This window comes from Cucumis melo, chromosome 6, assembly GCF_025177605.1.
Source record: "Cucumis melo cultivar AY chromosome 6, USDA_Cmelo_AY_1.0, whole genome shotgun sequence".
Lineage (NCBI taxonomy): Eukaryota > Viridiplantae > Streptophyta > Magnoliopsida > Cucurbitales > Cucurbitaceae > Cucumis > Cucumis melo.
This window is the reverse complement of record NC_066862.1, coordinates 12590035-12612552: the sequence shown is the minus strand read 5'-3', so window position 1 is coordinate 12612552 and position 22518 is coordinate 12590035.

Below are 22518 nucleotides of genomic sequence, written 5' to 3'. Positions count from 1 at the left end.
AGTGGAAAGGGGCTTAATGTACGTTGACACCTGGATCAATCAAAAGCCAACCAAAAGCACTATGGTTGACTCCGGTGCCACCCACAATTTCATTACAGAAGTAGAAGCTAAACGTCTAAATCTCCGCTGGGAGAAAGATGCTGGAAAAATGAAAGCCGTGAATTCTGCTGCCCTACCTATCATCGGACTAGTGAAACGAACGATGATAAGATTGGGAGGATGGAGTGGTCTCGTAGACTTTGTAGTGGTAAAAATGGACGACTTTGATGTGGTACTGGGAATGGAGTTCCTACTTGAACATCAGGTAATCCCAATGCCTTTGGCCAAATGCTTGGTGATCACTGGACCTACACCCTCGGTTGTACAGACTGACCTACGTCAACCAGATGGATTGAAAATGATCTCGGCCATGCAGTTAAAGAAGGGTCTCTCTCGAGACGAACCAACATTTATGGCCATCCCACTCAAATCATCAGAGAACTCAGGGGAGACAGTCCCTAAGGAGATCATGCGCGTGCTAGAGAAATACCGTGATGTGATGCCCGATAGTTTGCCCAAGTCTTTGCCACCTCGGAGAATGATTGATCATGAGATCGAGTTAGTGCCTGGAGCAAAACCGCCTGCGAAGAATGCTTATCGTATGGCGCCTCCAGAGTTAGCTGAACTTCGGAAACAGTTAGATGAACTACTGAATGCAGGGTTTATCAGGCCTGCAAAAGCTCCGTATGGGGCCCCAGTTCTTTTCCAAAGGAAGAAAGATGGGAGTTTACGACTGTGCATTGATTATCGCGCCCTAAATAAGCTCACAGTCCGTAACAAGTATCCACTTCCCATAATTACTGACTTGTTCGACCGCTTACATGGGGCAAAGTATTTTTCAAAGTTAGACTTGCGGTCGGGATACTACCAAGTGAGAATTGCAGAGGGAGATGAACCGAAGACAACCTGTGTCACCCGATATGGTGCGTTCGAATTCCTCGTAATGCCATTTGGTCTCACCAATGCCCCTGCCACCTTCTGCACGTTGATGAACCAAGTCTTCCACGAATATCTCGATAAATTCGTAGTAGTCTACCTGGATGATATAGTGGTCTATAGTACGACCATGGAGGAACATAGGGACCATCTACAAAAGGTTTTTCAGAAATTGAAGGAGAATCAACTGTACGTCAAAAGAGAAAAATGCTCTTTTGCACAAGAGCGGATAAACTTCTTGGGCCATGTGATAGAGTGTGGCCGAATTGGAATGGAAGAAGGGAAGATTGTTGCGATACGCGACTGGGCAATGCCGAAGTCAGTCTCAGAGTTATGCTCCTTCCTCGGGTTGGCAAATTACTATCGTCGATTTGTCGAGGGATTCTCGAAACGAGCAAGCCCGCTGACTGAGCTACTGAAAAAAGACGTTCACTGGAATTGGGACCCCGAGTGTCAAACCGCCTTCGACGGCCTAAAGCAAGCTTTGATGGAGGGGCCACTTCTAGGGATTGCGGATGTGACCAAACCATTTGAAGTCGAGACAGATGCGTCTGATTATGCGTTGGGGGGTGTGCTCCTACAGAATGGGCACCCGATCGCATACGAAAGTCAAAAATTGAATGCAGCAGAAAGGAGGTATACTGTGTTCGAAAAAGAAATGCTCGCAGTAGTACATTGTTTGAGGGCATGGAGACAATACCTACTAGGGTCGTCGTTTGTAGTGAAGACGGACAACAGTGCAACTTGCCACTTCTTTACCCAGCCAAAGTTGACTTCGAAACAAGCAAGATGGCAGGAATTTCTGGCCGAGTTCGACTTCGAATTTGAGCACAAGAAGGGGTCGAGCAACCAGGCTGCGGATGCCCTAAGTCGAAAACAAGAACATGCAGCCATATGCCTGTTAGCTCACCTCCAGGGGAGCGAGATTGGTGGGTCAGTCAGAGACACCCTGAGAGAGTTCCTACAGAAGGATCATGCCGCTCAGAATGTCATGAATCTAGCGAAGGCGGGCAAGACACGACAGTTTTGGGTCGAGGAAGACTTGTTAGTCACAAAGGGCAACCGACTATATGTTCCAAGAGCAGGGGGCTTAAGGAAGAAATTGTTGTACGAGTGTCACGACACTCTATGGGCTGGCCATCCCGGATGGCAGCGGACGTACGCCCTGTTGAAGAAGGGTTACTTTTGGCCGAATATGAGAGATGATGTCATGCAGTACACTAAGACGTGTCTCATTTGCCAACAAGATAAGGTAGAGAAAGTGAAGGTTGCTGGACTTCTTGACCCTCTACCGGTTCCAACAAGACCTTGGGAGAGCGTCTCTATGGACTTCATCACCCATCTCCCTAAGGTAGGCGACTTTGAAGCCATTTTAGTCATCATTGATCGTTTTTCAAAGTACGCCACCTTCATCCCCGCCACCAAGCAGTGTTCAGCAGAAACAACAGCTCAATTGTTCTTTAAGCACGTTGTTAAATTGTGGGGAGTTCCGACAAGTATAGTGAGCGACAGAGATGGTAGATTCATTGGCTCCTTCTGGACGGAGTTATTTTCCTTCTTGGGGACGAGTCTGAACATATCATCAAGCTACCATCCCCAAACTGACGGCCAGACTGAGCGATTCAACAGCATGCTCGAGGAATACTTGCGCCATTTTGTAAACGCAAGGCAAAAGAATTGGGTCCAGCTGTTGGACGTAGCACAATTCTGTTTCAACGCTCAGACAAGTTCATCTACAGGGAGAAGTCCATTTGAGATTGTTTCTGGGAGGCAACCAGTACTGCCACACCTTGTTGATCATCCTTTTGCAGAGAAGAACCCTCAAGCCCTCAATTTCACGAAGGAGTGGAGACAGACAAACGACATCGCCCGAGCGTACTTAGAAAAAGCATCGAAGCGGATGAGGAAGTGGGCAGATAAGAAGCGACGGCCCCTGGAGTTTCGAGCAGGAGACCAGGTACTCATCAAACTACGACCAGAGCAAGTCAGGTTTCGAGGACGCAAAGACCAACGTCTCGTCAGGAAGTACGAAGGGCCAGTTGAAGTGCTGAAAAAGGTAGGGAATACTTCTTACAGAGTAGCGTTGCCCACATGGATGAGAATCTACCCAGTAATTCATGTTAGCAACCTGAAGCCGTACCACCAAGACACAGAAGACCTGCAGCGGAATGTCGTAACTCGCCCAATTATCGACCTTAGTCAGAAGGAAGACAAAGATGTTGAAGAAATTCTGGCCGAGCGAGTAAGGAGGGGCAGAAGACCCGCACGAAGGATCCACGAGTATCTGGTAAAGTGGAAGAACCTTCCTGTGGAGGAGACCAGCTGGGAACGTGTCGAAGATCTTGAAGCGTGGAAGCAGAAGATAGAAGATTTCAAGCTTCGCCAGTTGACGGGGACGTCAACCATTTAGGTGGGGGAGAATGTCAAGGGCATAATTGTCCATGGTATTATTTACCGATGGTCGTATGCCCGAATACCCCCAAATCACTTTATCTTTATGTCTTGAAAGTAGTTTAGGTTAATTCTTTCGTTTAGGTGTCGCCGAGTCATAGTGTGACATTTCGGCTTTTTCATATGCAAGCCTGCCAAGGCCAAAATTCTCAATATGTACTATATGGGGTACATGACTAAGTCCGACCCCCGCCCAAGCCTTGTCGCACTCTTTGCATGTTGAGTTATTTTCCTTGCAATTGACAGTCTTCAATGCTTTCTTTATGACGTTTTCAACTATTTACTTTCTCTCTCCCGTTTTATAAAAACATTTTTCCAAGAACGGGAAGGGAGGCTACGTCATACCGCGAGTTTGACCGCGGATTCCGATTTTCGAACGGCTGACTTGCTGATTGAGCTAAGCAAGTGCCGTACAATCGTGTCGAGAAGTTACGATTGTGACACTGGGCTGCCCGCATGCTAACCTCACAAGAGGTTTGCAGTGCGTCTCACCCTGGCCACGTGTTTGGCGTCCTGCACAACCCTTCTCGCGTACTGCCTTGGTTGCGTGTGTGCCTTACCCACAAGCTTTGCGTCTAACGTCAACCTTCATACACAATAACCTCTAAGAACAAAAACCCACACACCCATCTCACCTAGCATAGCCCATTACTCGGCCAGCCACACCAACTTGCCCAAAAACTCATTTTTCGATTAGAACCTTAACTTCACTTTAGAGCTTAATATCTTAAAATCCAAAACTCAAACAAAAATATTTCCTTCTACAAATTTTCTTAAAAATGTCTCAACTTTCTTACCTCAAAATGTCAACTTTAAATTTCAACGGATGAGTTCGTAGCCCTCTGGAAGTGCATCTTGCTCAGATTCACTTGAGAACTGATCTTCCTCACTTTCTTCAACTCAAACTCAATCTTCCCTTGCTTAAATTTGTCCAGCAGCCCCAACCTAAAATCTAGACTCAAATTGCGATCTTTAGAGAGTAATTTAAGTAAAAATGCATGAGTTGTTTGGGAGAAATGTTCATCCAAAGTGACCTATTTATACTACACTATACATGAGTCTTTGTTAACACCTTCTATTAGCTGAAATCTAAGTTAAGCATGCAAGGACACCTGCAAAGCACTTCGCTGACTCCACTCTTCATCATCTCACCTGACCAAAACGTCTAATGTCCCTTGACAAGTCCAAAACACCTTGTGTCAAGCCCTTGCTAACCTCCAAGCCCTTCTCGCATGACATGCTTCTCACCCCAACACCCATGTTGTCCAACCTTCTCGCCTAGCCTCTCGAAATAACCTCTAAGGATAGCCTGTTTTGCTCAATGACACTAAAAAAGAGGTTATCTTCCCGCCTAATGTCTTTTTTTCATGCCTTATTCACTTTGCCAAGCCTAAACGCCTACTAACCTTTTTAGAGGTTTTCTTCCTTCTTTTGGCCACCCGCACAAGTAAAATAACCTCCAAAACGCCTAATGACACTCATATAGAGGTTATTTCCATCCTTTTGGCTGCCTACTCAACACCAACATAACCTCTAGACGCCTTGTTCTTAAGTCTCAACACTTAGCCAAAATTTTCCTCTTTTCCAATAACCATAACACACTTTTTATGACACTTTTTATCCTTAACTTCCATTTAAAACTTAAACTTCCAACCACTTAAAAGAACTTAAGTTTTCTTCCAAGGTTCGGGGTTTACAATTTCTCTCCCCCTCAAGAAATTTCATCCTCAAAATTTCATAACCCAACCTCATTAGTTGTTTCCTTAGTCTCATCAACTCGAAACTCATAGCATAAAACTCTCTTAATGTTAAAACATAATGGTCTAAATGTACATACCAGTCATTATCTCCTGTCCATCATCTCCCTCCTACTACATTATTGCAAAAACTTTTCCTTGCTATTTAGGTCGTCTTACATTCTTTTGCCTACTATCACTTGGTCCCTAGTTTTTTGTTGACTCACTGTTTGGGATCCTTTTTTCTGATTGTCATGTATAACTGCTTTTAATAGACACTAGAAGAAATATGACCTTTAATGTCAGTTGGAAAAAATGGACACAGATGTTTAATGTTGGTTTTTAAAATGCGGATCTTTAATGTCGGTTCAAAATCGACATTGTACCATCATATTTGATGTCAGTTTAAAACCGACATTAAAGGTACCTTTCTTTAAAAACCGACATTAAAAATATATTATTGTTATAAATACTAAATAGAAAAAAGTTGGGTCAAAATTTTCAATTTCACGCCTAGGGTTCAAGTTCACGTACGGCGGCTCTACCATATCACCCTCTTGTCTCAGCCTTTCATCTCACGTTATCATCGGCTTCAATCATCTCCCCTTCTCAATCTCCGACCCTCTTTCCTTCTCAATCTCTGGCCATTTCTCCTTCTCAATCTCCGGTCGTCTCTCATTCTCAAAAGTCTCTCAATGTATGATTGTCGTCTCTCCTTCTCAAAAGTCTCGAACCGTCACTCGGGAGACTCGACCTCTCATCTCAGGCAGTCACCAACGTTCAATCGTCTCTCCTTCTCAGTCTCCAGTCGTCTCTCCTTGTGAAAGTTTATTTTGCTCATAATTGAAACATTTTTTTTTTCACGTTTCTTGGATTTTCAGTTGCTCGAATTTCTTTTAACAATAGTTGCAAGTTCAAAATTGGTGAAGGTGCATCAAATTATTTAATGCGTCTAATTGTTTTACAATGTCACCTTCTTTGTCTTCACTTGGTCTAATTTTATAGGTTGTGAAGGACAATCTAGGGGAGCTGGTATATTGCACAATTGCTTTTCTACAAATTTACGGAGTTTTCTTCTACTTTTTTCATTATATTTCTCAGGCATATAGGGATTTAGTTCAACACTAAATATTGGTATGGGCAACAATACTCCAATGTATTTCTAATCTTGAGATATGTTTATTTTTTTAGATTTTATAACGTATTCTATATGTTGAAAAAAGTTATTCAATATATTGATAAAAATAATGTTTTGAGTCATACTAGTTAAAAACTTATAAAAGCGCTTATTCTAAGTTTGTTGTATAAACTACTTATTCTAAGTTTGTTGTATAAACTACTTATTCCAAGTTTGTTGTATAAATTACTTATTCTAAGTCTGTTTTATAAAATACTCAATTTAACAAGATGTGGGGTTGAAGATATTTGAACTTTTTGAACTGTTGGCTAATGGTGTATACCTAGTGTGGTTAATACTTCAGTTTGGTGGGGAGTGAGTAATTGTTCTTTAAAATAATTTATATGCATTTTTGTGTAATTCATGCTGCTTATATTGTTTAAATGGCAGCACAGCGTTGAAAGGAAACTTCTTTCAATTTTTTAATCCAATAATTTTGTACCGAAAGTGACATAATAGCTTCTGCTTGATTTTATTTATGAAGTTGCAGGTTAGGATTAGGAATACATGGTTGTCATCTTTCTGTGTTTTTCTTGTTCATCATTCATTAGTTAGTGTAAGATGCTATTACGAAATCTATCTCCTTTAGATATTTATTATACAAGTTGCTGCACTGGTCAATGGTGCAAGTTCGACGCTTGGATTTACTTCAAAAATCATGGATTTAAAGTTCAAACATTGGCACCATAACCTTTAAATTTCTTAGCTGGTTGTCCAAATATTGCAAGGCCAATTATTCGTTCAGTGAAAGTGCCATCTTTTTGTTAGCATGAAAGATTTGAAACTTGAAAATATTAGGTTTAAAAAAAAACCAGTCCCCTTTATATGAACAGGTGTGCTTGTATGCCAAAAAAAAAAAAACAGGTGTGCTTGAAGCCTTCTTGTTACTTTTATGCTGAGTGTTATATTTGTATTAGTTGTTATACAGCTATATTCCAAAATCATGGGTTAATTTGTCCATCACCTTCAATATTTGGCCCCATTTAATGACTTATGTATTTTATGCAGACTATTCCATTTCTTGTAGGTTGCCCAACATGCTTAAGGAACTTTTTGAACCGGTTCTGTGACCTTGCCTATTCTCCAAATCAGAGCTTAGTCATAAATATAACTTCTGTTTTAAAGGTTAGAACACTTTCTTCTTATAACACTTGCATAATTATGCAATTCGCTATTAAGTAGTATTTGTTAAGGAATTCACATGTTTCTGTATTTTGTTTCCATCACTTCTGAGCAATGATGAACCTTCTAGAGAGGCATATATTAGTTGCTCTTCCAATGGAATGTCTCTCTTTTATTATTAACATGCGTATGAGCTCATTAAAGCACTTACTTATCAAGTAATTGCATGTAGATGTTTGGAAAAAAAGGTTGTGATGTAGTTCACTTCTTTTTAATATAAACGATGACAAGTGACATTTGCTCTATTTATTGAACTGTCATTTCAATATTTTTGTGATATATACTTCAAGTTTGCTCCCTTATTGAACAAGATATTTCACTGAATTTGAAGCATTTATTAGAGCTCATCACAAGTTCTTTACTTGCTAGTGAATTGTACAGGCATATAATCATTGTGACGTCGCTCGATTTGCAAATTGTTTATCAAAAAGACCAAAACCTCTTTAATGCCTTATGATGGTTAAAGCTCAATTTAAGGTTCCTGTTATTTCCTTACAGTAGGTAACGGGAAAGGCGAATGTTTAGTCTTTGCAGCGCCAAGTCAAGGTAATCACTGAATATTCAAAAGATCTGTCACATTCTGTATATATATGTATATAGTTTTGGATTTGATGCAATTTCTTTCAATGAAATTGGCAACTGTTAATCCAAGGATGGATTTGTTTTACATAAGCTTCTCTCTCTTTAGTACATGTGTATACATGTAGAATACAAAAATAAATGTTTATGAAATGACGCTCATTTGTCTCCATCATCTGTTGTAGGGTTGGCATTTTGCACAGTTTCTTTAGGCTCGTTGGTTGTTCTGTACTTTACAGGTTGGTGTGTTGTTTTGATTTCTCTTTTTTATCTGAACTTTTTACATGGGAGGGGCGGGGGTGGATGTGTGGAATATTGGATTTTATGCTGATGTGTTCTTGAACAATACTTAAACTAGTGGTCTATTAAAAACATTAGTGACAAAATATTTGTCATTGCAATTAATATGTGTTCCTAATTTGTTAGGTTGCTGCTTTGGGAGAAGGTGTTTCTTTAGAAGCCAAACTCTTAAGCAGGTCGATGCAAATTTAAGTTAATTTAATTTGACTATTTTCCTTTCCGATCTGTATCAAATGAGGTATATGTTATTAGTAATGTAGGAAGAAAGCTCCATTACTTTAGATAGAGGTATTTACAACATCAAATGTGTAAGATTTATGATCGTGAACATAGGAAAGGTTAGCTCTAACCATTGAAATATTTAGTGCATTGAAGTTGCTAGGATGCAACATTTTTTTTCAAAGCTACCTTATTAGAATTCTAAAGATTAAATGGTTTATATTGATATTGCTTATAGAATGATTGAAGTCATATCAGATTGAAAGCTAAGCGATTGTGTAGATAGCCAGGCGATCGTTGAATGTTGAAGACTGAGAAGGCGTTTAGGATTTCTTATTTAAGTTTGTATTAGGATCTTGTTTCATGTACTGTTGTAGAATGTATATATAAACATAATATTAAGTTTTCATTTTGTGTATACAAATGTAAAAGATAAATATTATAGTTCCTAAAATAATATTAATTTTATTGATTTGTTGGAGTGAGAAAAAATATTTATCTATATGGATCCAATGTTGGTTGATAAAAAATGGATAATAATACAACAATTAAATAAATATAAATTTCTAAAAATGGACAAAAAAATAAGCCTTTAATGTTGGTTTTAAACTGACATTATTGGGGATCTATAATATTGGTTATAAACCGATATTATTGGCCTCTTTAATGTTGGTTTTAAAATGACATCATAGCCCTATCGACATTAAAGGGCTTCAATAACACTATCAAAGATGTCGGTTGAAAACCGATATTAAAGGCCTTTACTGTCAGTTTTAAACCGACATTAAAGAGGCCTTTAATGTCATTTTTAAACCAACATTAAAGCCCAACAAACATTAAAGACCTTTAATAACACTAGCAAAGATGTCGGTTGTCATCCGACATTAAAGGCCTTCAATGTCGGTTTTAAACCGACATTAAAGGCCAAATTTCTTCTAGTGAGAGGACATTCCCTCTTGAAATGTTCTAGTTTCCTACAATAGTAACACTCTTCTGTCCTTACCAAACATGTTCCCATATGACATCTTCCACAATTTTCACACAGAGGTCTTTCACGATTACTTGCTCCTAGTTTTTGTCTTGATTGAGACATCGTTGCTATTTTATTTGATTGTCTTAGAAATGCAACACTTCCTTCACTAGCCTGCCTATAGGTCTACTCATTAGATCAAGTTTTAAAATTTTATTTACTTGATACACCAGGAGTAAATCATCATTGCTCTCATCCTTTGATATTACCAACCGATGAAGTTCCTTGACCTGATTCCAATGCTTAACTCAAGAATAGAAACAAAAGAAGAAACTAGTGAATCGCAGAGGATCTCACGCAAGAGCTACACGAGAAGAGTTTGTTTGGCAAGTACAACTTCTAGGCGAGGAAATGCGTCATCATGCAAGGAAGGTTCCCTAGAGGACAAGAATGTAGTTAGAGTTGATGTGACTTGACAAAGGCTACAATGGGAGCTAACATGATCGGAAGAATAAAAGTTTCCCACCGAAAGTTGCCTATATAAAGTCTCCTTCTACACCAAGCAAGGAAGTGTCTAAATGGGCCAAAACCCTAAAGAAGGGTGAAAAGGAGTAGTCTTTCTACCGTCTATAAAAGTACTCTTCTTCTTCTTATTTGGTCAGACTATAAGTAAGAGCTTAGAGTATGAGTAGAAAAGATGTCATTTTCCATTTCCCCTAACTTGTAATGTTCATTTCTATACTTTCCATTTTTTTATTTCTTTACAATGTATTTGTTCATACTATACAGTGGCCTAAGGCCTACATTCTTTAATATATTGCATGTTTATATCTTCCCAATCTACCATTTCTTTACTATTCATCTACCAATGTGTTATATGTAGTTTGGTCTTGTGATAAGTTCTTGATAAGAAGTTGAGCTTGTAACTCTTATTGCATTAGTTGAGCTATAATCATCACTTGGCTAATGTTTATCACCAACTACCCGAGAGCACAAGTAGTAAGGATATGGCTAACGTGCGGAAGGAGGAGTTTGGGAGACGAAGTCCATTCTGAAATTTATGTTCTAAAACTCGTAGTTTTTAGTTTCAATTTGTATTCTATTCAATAGAATAGTTATTGATGACTTATTAGTGAAAATATACTACTATAATCTTAAATCCTAACTAAGGTCTCGAGGTTATTTAGTGTAAACTTGAACTTAATGTAGAGATATAAACGTGGATCAAGTTCGAGTATATAGCCCAAACGGTCCATAGTGTATGAATAAGGGTTGGACACCTTATTTTTGGAACACTTTAGATGTACCTGCTTTTTAGTTAGTACAAACGATGTGATCCCAAATTGTTCATGTAGAGATATGGAAGTGGGGACATCCTGTGTAAAGAGTTTACATAAGATTGGAACCATGAAATAGTCACTTTTAAGTTATATAACACTGTTAACTATATAAAACTGATTATTTCGACTTATTGATGACCTAGGTAACTTAATCTTAATCCTGAGCTAACTATGAACTTCTGTTCAAATGGAATTATCCTTAGATCTACATAGGTGAGAGCAGCTCAACAGTTGGCCCAATAAGCATCCCATTTCAAGGGTAAGATCGAGTGGATGGCTAAGGACATAGGGTGTAAGACGAAGTTCGCTCCTACCTGCTTTAGGGTTAATAGATAGGTTATTTCCTTTAGGATTCAATCCAAGTCTTGAACAAGGGACCTCACCCTCTCATTGGCCCGAGAGGGATTCGGTTAATAGGTTGGACCTTAAACCAATTGTTCAATAATGGATCAGTGGGACTTAAGGAACAAGATGTAGTCTTAGGGGTAAAACGGTATTTTGATCCAACCAAGGTTACAAACAACCTGTGAAGAATTAACTTACTGATCATATATTAGATGGATAGAAATATATCTATAAGAGGGGAGTGCAACTACCAGATTTTAGTGGAATGACTCGTTAGCTAATGAATGTTGATTAGCTCGATCTAAAAGGGTTTAGCTAGTTAATCTTGGATCGCTGGAGCCCATGATCTATAGGTCCATTTGGTTCCCCTGCTATCTCATATGGATTTAACTTAGAATAATATGTTGAAATAATTCGAATTGTTCGAATTAAGTAGAGAGAAAGAAACTGACAAATATATTTGATATAGTTGTTAGTTATAAATTTGAGAGATAGAGCTTTATTTTTAAATGTGATTTAAGTATTAAAGTATGAATACAAATTCATATTCGGAAGCTCAAAATTTATAGAAATCGCCAAAGTTGTACAAAGTCATAATGTTGACTTTTGACTTTGAAAAGTCAAACTTTGACCAATTTTATATTCAAATGTAATTTGAATTTTGAAAAAATAAATGTGAATTGATGCTTGGGAGGTCACAACAAGATGGACAAAATGGTAAAAAACTCAAAACGTTGACTTTTAACCTGAAAAAGTCAAAGTTTGACTTTGATTTAAAAGGTCAAATGACCATATTCATATTGGCTAAGTTAGTAGGAAAATCTAACATTTTGTTGGATAATCCCACTAACACTTAGTGGGATAGGTGACTACATGAGATGTAAACACCTAGCCCACTTAGTTCCACTAATTGTTAGTAGAATATTAGGTTTTGAGTTTTTATGAACAAATTAAATGCATTTTTACATGTAATTTGCTTAGAAATAGATCATTTTTTTAATTAAAAAAAACTTTTGCCATTTTTTATATTTTGACTTATTAAAAATTTTCTCTCTTAAAAAAAATCTCAACCCTAAATTTCCACCTCCAATTTCCATATATCTCTCTTATTTCCTTCACTTAACGGGTCTCATAACCCAGTTCTAAGTCCATAGAATAGTAGGTGAACACTAGTGGTGGTGCTCAGTTCAAGTTCGTGAGGAGATATCGAGGATTTCAAAAAGCTTTAAAGGTACGTTTATGATTAACCCTAATTTTGTTTAATTAAGGTAGTTGATGCATGTTAATCTCTAAAATAGTTTAGATGCAATTAGATTAGTTTTTCAATCCGTTTATACATTGCCCATGTCTACTATTTTCCATCATTTCCATCATTTATATCCCGAAAGGAGAACAAGTGTAAGTCTTGGGCGCTGAGAGGTTGTCACCCTTAAAAGAGAAGTTCTATAAGTCTTATAATTGAAACCGTCTAGATATATCTCGCTTAACCAAGTTTAGGCATTTGCATCCCGAAAGGCGAGCAAGTGTGGCATTTAAGACACCAAGGGGTGCTCGCCTTAATCATAAGCTAGTTGTTGAGATATATCGTATTAAGGCTCTTGCATGGTCTAATCGCCTAAAAACGCGAAGATTTCCTTCATTCTCTATTATACAAGTTAGTTCGCAATTTCATCTCGTACTGTATAGATAATTCTTTTATATTGCCTAAATGAAGAGTGAACCCTAGAACTAAGCTTTGATATCAATTCCCTATGTTTGACCCTAGACTACCCAGGAAACCTATTACTTCGCTTATACTTGTGCAAGCATTAGGAAAACTTGTACTCAATGAGGATTTAGTAATTACATGAGAATGCGAGACATAAAGAGCATACAACATGCCATGACCATGTCTCATCGTAGAGTATAAGATATACAACACACAAAGCTGCACTGAACTCTAAGTTCCCAAGCTTAAATCTATCAACACATTGCCAGAACGCATGCTCCTTCCTTACAACGCGTCATTCTTATACTTAGTCATTATAACTTCTCTCACCTTAGAACGTGTATTATTTATAATAATTTTACAACTTTCTTCTTCATAACCTCTCTACTCCAAAGCGTGGGTTTCACATACTAACTATTTATAAAGAATAGAAAATCAAACTGTCACGCCCTGCCCCGCACACGTTCTTAACCATGCTATGCGAAACAAAACGTGATTTGAGCAATCTTGACAATTCTAATGTGATTTGCCAGAATGCTCGCTTAGGTCCTTTAACCATACTAAACAATAAAGTAAATGGTTAACATATGTAGGGGAAAACATCAGAATGAAATACTTTTATTCAGATAAACTCATGGGTTCAACAATAGTAGATGATATCATATTTTAAAACATAACTTAAATAAGCAAATCTAAAAGCCTTCAGGTCTTCAACCTTCAATGATCGTTTCTACATGTCTGATCGTTTAGCTCCTTAATTGATCGCTTAGCCCTGATTGTTTACCTTTTAAACCATGATCACCTAACATCCTACACAATCGCTTACCTTTCTTAACGATCGCTTAGCTCTTACAACCTAGGAAGGGAAACATAAAACGTGAGTTTATGACTTAGTGAGTGATGTTTTTTAAAACTTTTTTAGGAATAAAGTTCATAAATCATTTTCATTTAAACACAAGCTCAATGCCTAAATTCAATAATACAATTCAAATCACATAAACACACATTAGTCTCACTTATTCCTCTCCATCAAAACATGAACCATTCCCGTGCAAGGACTACTGTGATGACCTTCTCATCAACAACATCCTTAAGAATTTCTTGGTTCATTCCTTGTTGTCCAAGCTTCCGAGCGTGTTATTGTAATTCACTAAGGAGTAGTGCATTGAAAAGCCTTAATGCCTAAACTGAACACCTAGACAACCCACTTGCTAGTTTGTCTCATATTCTACCTGTTGGTATTAGTATTTCGCCTATGTCTAGACAAAATACTTAGACGAACAACTTATTGTCTCACTTTGTATAATGATTAAAATGCCTAGTGATCAGCTCACCTGGTAAAAATGCCTATTGCAAAACAATAACAAGTTAGGAAAGAAGGTTGATTCGCGGATCTCACTTTCTTTAAGACGTTTTGCGGCCTGCTCCTTTGTGCAAACAGTTTTGTATAGCCTCATGATAACTTGTAGAAATACAGTTATTGTAGACTCTTTTATGAATAACGAGGCCAAAATATAGGAGAAGTGTATCAAAACGTTATGATTATGTTGAAAAAGCATAAGTATTTAGAAATACACTTTACATAAGTATCCATGCATGTTTTACCATGTCTTGGTGTCTTAACACAGGAATAGAAACAAAAGAAGAGATTAGTGAATCACAGAGGATCTCGCGCAAGAGTTACGCGAGAGGAGCCCATCTAACTAGAATGATTGCTAGGCAAGGATCTACATCATCATGCGCGAGGATAATAGAAGACAAGAATGGTAGATAGAGATGATATGACTTGACAAAGGTTGCATTCAACAATAACATGATCAGAATAATAGAAGTTTGCCGCCGAAAGTCACTTATATAAAGTCTCTTTCTACCTCAAGAGAAGGCGGCCTAAATGGGTCAAACCCTATAGAAGGGCAAAAAGGAGTAGCCTTTTCACCTTCTGTAAAAATAATCTTCTTCCTCTCTGTAAAGTGAGAGTTTTTAGTTTGAAGGAAAGTAAGTCCATTTCCCCTTTCCATAATTTGTAATTACTTTCCATTATCTTTTCCTTCCATTTTTGTATTATTTGTAATAAATGTTGTTCATATTGTATAATGGTTGTAGGCTTACATTCTTTAATATATTGCATGTTTCTGCCTTTTCAATCCACCATTTCTATACTATTCATCTGTCAAATGTGTTATTCGTAGTTTAGTCTTGTGATAAGTTCTTGATAAGAAGTTCAACTTATAATTGTTATCGTGTTAGTTGAGCTATAATCATCACTTGGCTGGTGCTTATCGCCAACTGTCCAAGAGGGCAAGTAACAAGAATATAGCTAATGCGTGCAAGGAGGAGTTTGGAGACAAACTTCACATTGGTGAGATAACTTCCACCATTTGTATCCTAAAACAAGAACAAATATTGGTATTAGGCACCGAGAGGTTGTCAACCTTAAAAGAGAAGTGCTATAAACCTTATAAGTGAAATCTTCTAGATGTATCTCGCTTAACTAAGTTTAGTCATTTACATCCTGAGAGGCGAGCAAGTGTGGCATTTGAGACATTAAGAAGTGCTCGCCATAATCATGAACTAGTTCTTTAAAATACGTCACATCAAGGCTTTCACATGGTTTAGATGTTTAGTAACGCGGAGAATTCCTTCACTTTCTATTATACAAGTTAGTTTGCAGTTCCATCTTGCCTCCACATCTATCACCTTTTACAGATCCTCTAGTGTACATAAGTAGTTATAGTTCCGCTTATATTTGTTTATTCATTATTTCTTATTCTTTCATACCGCCTGAATGATGAGTAAATCCTAGAACTAACCTTTGATGTCAATTTCGTATGTTTAAGTCTAGATCATCCAGATAAACCTATTGTGTCGCTTATACTTAGGCAAGTAAAAGAAAAACTTGTAATCGACGAGGACTTAGCTCTTATGTGATAAAGAGATACATAATGTGTACTTTGCATATAATGATCATTACCGATGATTTATCGCATTGGATTAATTACACATATAACCAACCATGAGTTCAAGCATAATATTACTCTTCACCTTGTCATCCCCAAGATAAAACAATCGTGTCTTCAATTAGGATTGCACTGACACTGATTAGAATACCAACACCCAAGTAAACACTTTTGATTACTCGAAAAACTCACAAAAATGTTGTTTGAAACAATGTTTTTCTTCTTATTTTTCTCATATATCAAATTGAAAAATGAAAAGTGTTTATATAGTGGAGGAGAATAAAAACATTCCTCTTAATTATGTGAATCAAAATGTTTTGAAATTAAATAAGGAAATTTAATTATGAAAATGTTGGTAATTAAAGGAAGAGAACGTTGAGCATTAAACATAAATGAAAATAAAAACATTTCTCTTTTATGACGCTAGATAACCATAAAGATTTTACACTAAAGAGTCAACAATAATATCATTATTATATCTCATCTCGCCTAGGATGGCTGCATGCGCGTGGAGATTCTAGCAAGTCACCTAGCCATCTCACCTAGGATAGAAGCTTATGTGTGAAGATTAACAAATTTAATCTCCTGGCCATCTCGCCTAGGATGGTAGGACACGACTTATTTGCTTATCTTCTCTCCTTTTCCAAACTCATTAGATGAGTCTTTTTATAATAATAACAATTTCAAAAAAATTCATCAACAATCCCCCACTTGAAAAAAATTTACTATCAGTTCCCCACTTTAAATTTTTAAAAACATTTTCATTGAGCATTGTCTATTTTTATAATTTTGTGCTTAAGTAAAGTTGTCTGATGACTTGAACCTTTACGTAGTAACAATAGTTTAGATTATTATAAAGTAACTCGTAGTTTTAAACTTTACTTCTACCAAAATTGCACACAGAGCATTATTCAAGTGAAGTTCTAAAATTGCCCGTGCTTTAAGGCCTTGCACACATATCCTAGTTTAGTGAATGTTCTAGAGAATTTACTCAGAATTCCATATGAAGCAGCCCTCACTTCCATATTCACAAAGATAAATCTATCAAGAGTACTCCTATAGCTAGGTACCCTTCTTGATATCAAGTATAGAATTCATTAAGAATAAAGTTCGGTCTTTTCATACGCTTTAGGCGCTTTAGGATGTCATGCTAATCACTTAATCATAAGAATGGAACTTCTAGGTATTTTAGCATGATTCTCTGCTTATCACTTGTGATCAATTATTACCCTTTCAACTTGTTTTTTGGGATCTCTAGTCTTTCAAGTTGAGTTTACCTCACAAGTAATTTAGTTTTCTATAGGCTTGAGTCATATTCTTTCTGAGGTTTTAAAATGTGTAGTTGTTTCGTGTATTTTTTTTAAAGGTATTGTAATTAAATACAGGGGTAGGAAGATTTAAACCTGGGACATACAGGTGTTAGTTGAGCTAAGCTCATGTTGGTGTTGTTTCATGTATTATTCCTTTTGAGTTATAAAACTCATTAAAGGCAACTAAATCATATGCAGTTCCTCTATCACTATGAAGTCTCTTAATTCTTTTATTAAATTGATTCTCTATTTCAGTTACAAACACCTCAAACATGTCAAAGGCATCACTTTTATTTTTAAGTAGATAAATATAAAAGTAAAGTCGAAATAGTCATCTATAAAGGTTATAAGATATCTTTTACTATTCCTAGTTAACATGCCATCAAATTCACATAAATCATAATGAATTAACTCTAGAGGTACAGTTATCCTAGTTACAAATTTATGCGAGATTTTTGTTATCTCAGATTGATTACAACATGCACATTTTTCAAATTCATGCAAAGATAACTTAGGAATAAGATTTAACCTACTCATGTTGCTAATTAGTCTTTTATTAACCTGAAAAAGTCTAGAATGCCAAATATTCAAAATAGACAACATGTAAGCAGAAGACATTTTCTTATTCATTTGCAAATTTAACTTAAACATGTCATTAGTTGCATAACTCTTTCCCACAAATACATTATTTTGGTTAAAGTAAAAAGATATGATCCTATTGTTTAAGTGAAGTCAACTTTGTTGCCGAATTTCAGGAGTGTGCAAAACTTCCTTCAGTACAAGCGTCTTGTCAAATGTGAATTTCAATTCTACTTCTCCAATGTCAGCCACCTTAGTTGTATAATAATCTCCCATAAAGATATTCTTATCCTTAGTCTCATTATAATTTATAGATAAGCTAAGGTCATGATAGACATGGCGTGATGTACCAGTGTTTAGCCACCAACCTTCAGACCCCCTCCCCCCGATCCAATTTATTTCTATGATCATAACTACTAATTCCTCTTTTACGAGGTTCGTCTATGGAGCAGGACGATTCCTGTTTCTATAGTTTCTGGTTATATGCCTAAGTTTATTACAGTTATAACAAACAATTTGTACCGTACTTCTGAACTAGGTTTCTGGGAGTTTTTCTATTTGTTGGGGTTCTCTGTTCTGAACTTTCATTTTGTTTTCCTTCGATTTCAGATCTGGTTTCAGAACAACAGTAGATTGCTTTCTGGGAATTGCATTCACTTCTTATTTTTTATCATGTCTTCCCGCCTTCTCCTCTATCCTTAAACGCGTAATGAAACTCTCCAGTGAGAATTCTTTTGTTTTGTGCCTTAGAGTGTTCTTGATATCCTTCCATAGTGAAGGTAGCTTATCATAATAACAGAAACTTGCATTAATCATCAAGCGGCATACCTTCGCTAATTATCTCATGTGCAATCTTATGTATCTCATGGATTGAGTCTCCACAAATTTGTCATCAGTCATTTGATACTGCAAGTATCTGCTTACTGCATACTTCTTGGATCCAGCTCTCTCAGTGTCATATTTCTTTTATAACGCGTCCCATACCTCTTTCGTAGTTGACATAGTGTTGTAATAGTCATACAACTCATCAGTAAGTCCATTCAAGATTAAGTTCTTACAAATGAAGTTTGTCTTTGTCCACGCGATAAGACTCTTAATTTTGCTCTTTCATTGGATTGGATTCTGGGACCTTTGGTTTTTCAATGGAACAGGTGGCGGTGACTTTCTTCAATGTAAGGAAGAACAACATCTTTTGCTTCCATCGCTTAAAGTGTGCTCCTTCAAAGCGAAATGGGCAGTTGAGATTGGAAGACATCAAATCATTTTTAAGACATTTCGCAACTCTACTCCTTTGTGCAAATAATTTTGTAAAACATCGCCGTCCCTAGGATAAAACAGTTGTGTTCTTCAATCAAGATTACACTGAAACTAATTGGAATATCAGCACTCAAGTTGACACTTTTGATTACTCAGAAAACTCATAAAAATATTGTTTGCAAGAATGTTTCTCTTCTTCTTTTTCTCAAATATCAAAATGAAGAATGAAAAGTGTTTATATAGTGGAGGAGAATAAGAACATTCGAACTTAATTATGTGAATCAAAACGTTTTGCAATTAGATAAGGAAATTTAACTATGAAAACATTGGTAATTAAAGGAAGAGAACATTGAGCATTAAATATAAAACGAAAATAAAACATTTCTCTTTTATGACACGAGATAGTCAAAAAGATTTTGCACTCAAGAGTCAACGATAATATCATTATTACATTTCATCTTGTCTAACCATCTTGCTAGGATGGCAACATGTCACTACAAAAAATTAGAGGTCTGTCGACGTAGAAAGAGGCGTTGGGAAAAGGCACGTTGTGAGAAGAACCTTTTTACGATGTCGTGAAGAAGGCGTTGACAATAGGGAGGTATGGCGATGTCACACAAATAACATCGGTAGAGGGTGAGGCTTCTACAATGTCGAGCGAGGAGACATCACGAAAAACGTTTAATTTAAATAATAATAATATAGACTTTTCATGACGTCATGCATGTACGCATTGCCATTTTCCCCATAATTATCGACGTCACATGCAATGTGCATGAGAGGTTGACCTTTTGCCGACGTTACTTTGACTGCATCAGCAAAGGTTGAACATTTAAAAAATTCTGACAACCATATTACGACGTCAAATTACATAACGTCGTGAGAGGTCTAACCTCTACCAACGTGGGGTAGGTAACATTGCGATATGTGTGACATTTTGACTACTTTTGATAGACTTCTCACTATGCCATAAGTGAATACGTCGACAGTTCTTTATGAACCGACGACGCATATGTGATAGGGTCGCGAGTTGGGGTTCTCCCGATGTTTTTGAGCTGTGTTAGGAGATTTGTTCTCGTTTTAGTTCTACATTCATAGAACACAGAGGCACACAAAGAAGAAGAGAGAAAAGAGAGAAAAGAGAGAAAAGAAAGAAAGAAAAGAGAGGAGAGTGATCGGAGTCAATCTCTGCAATTGTCGCTGTTCTTTGCTTTCATGTCCGCCGCTGTCACCGACCATCGTCCACCATCTTCGTGTCGTCGTCTATTTGGTTTGTCATCTCTACTAGTAAAAATAGTGTATTTTATTTTTTTTTTCGTTTCTAAAAAATATATATTAGATTTTATTTATAAATTGTATATTGTATATTGTATAAATTTTGTATGTGTACGTTAGAGAATAATGTATACTGTATAAATATTGTATGTATATGTTAGGGAATAATGTATATTGTAAAATGTATAAAATTCTCTAGATTGAATAAGTAAATATCTTTGTAATTTAATTGTTTAAGAACCAAATTATACTTGTGAATGAAATTTTAACAATTTTAATATGTTAGAGAATGATATTATTGAAATTGTGATAATAATGATTGAAATTGTGATATTGATGAAATTTTTAAATTTATGATATTGATGAAATTGAAGAATTTGAAATTTTTTATTGATGTGTTGTGGCTATCTTACGATTATGGTAGCATGTAGTTTATTGTTTGTGAACACGAGTTATTTGTTAGAAGTAAAAGTGCATTTATCTAGTTAGAATCATCGTTGTCCTTAGCGCAAGATAATTATACGTATTTATGTTCCAGGTGTTTAACGGTGGACAAGAGTTGGATGAACTAGGAATAAGTTATCGGTTGAGTATAGTGAAGGAGTTTTCAAATTCTTAGACATTGCAAAGTATCACGTCGATGAGTATAAACGGATAAGATGTCCATGCAAGAGATGTATGAACTCGAAATGGGACTCATTAATGGGTGTGGAGAGATATTTATTAACCATTGGAATGTGCCCCTTGTACATAGAATAGGTGTATCATGGAGAGCTAGTGAACTTGTATAGAGGTATAGAAAGATTTGATAAAGAAACTAGTAATGACCATTTCCATGAAGGAACGAGTAGTGACTCCTTCCATATTGAAGGAACCAATAGTAATATGTTTTCTGAAGATAATGAAATGTTGAAAATGTTGCACGATTTACAAGATTCGATCGAACACGAAGAAGAAACAGCGAAGGAAGCAGATTTGGATAATGGCATGTCGTTCAATAGTGGTGTAGAAGAGGAGACGGCGAATAAATTTTAGTAGTTATTAAACCAAGCTCATCGTGAGCCACACCCCGACTGTTCAGAATTTTCATCCCTCAACTTTTTGGTTACGTTGATGCACGTCAAGGTTCTTAACAGTTGGAGTAACAAGTTGTTTGACATGTTATTACAACTGTTAAAACGTGCATTTCTAATGTGTAGTACTACTATCCCTAGTTCTTGCGAAGCGAAACGAAAGTTGCGTGACTTGGACTTGGGATATGACACTATTCATGCATGTAAGTATGATTGTGTGTTGTATTGGACGGAGTTCGTCGATTTGGCATATTGTCCAACTTATGGTGAGTCTCGGTACAAGGCTAATCCTATCAGAGGGAAAAAATCCTATATAAGGTATTGCGACACTTTCTATTGATACCGAGATTACAGAGATTGTTTGTATCGCAAGAGGACTCATTTGAAATGACATGACATCAGGATAAATGAGTTGAAATGAATGACGTGTTGAGACATCCCACTGATGCAGAGGGATGAAAGCATTTTGATTATGAATTTCATGAGTTCGCTTCAGATCCACGGAACATCCATTTAGGATTAGCTTCGGATAGGTTCAATCCTTTTAGTCATATGAGCACTGCCTACAGTATGTGGCCTATGGTGTTAATTTCTTATAATTTGTCACCTTGAAAATGCATGAAGGAGTTCAACTTCTTTATATCCTTGCTAATACCCAATCCAAGATCTCTTGATAGGAAAATTAATGTTTACCTCCAACCATTGATTAAGGAACTGAAACAGTTATGGAGTCTTGGTATTCATACGTATGATTCTCTTACTGGTCACTTTTTTTAGTTGTATGCTGCCTTGTTATGGATTATTAATGACTTTCTAACGTATGGTGACTTATCTGAATGGAGTATGAAAGGGTATTAGGCATGTTCCATCTGCATAGAAGATAAGTCATCGCTCGAGAAAGAGGTAAAATAGCTTTCATGAGACACCGGCGTTATCTTTCTAATAATTATGTTTGGCGTATAAGTAAGTTACATGATGAAAGTATAGAGTGTGAGTCTCCTTCAGTTGTTCTGAATGCGCATGATATCTTGGAACAAGTAGATTTCCTTGAGTTTCTAGTGATGAGTAAACATCCATCACCGAAA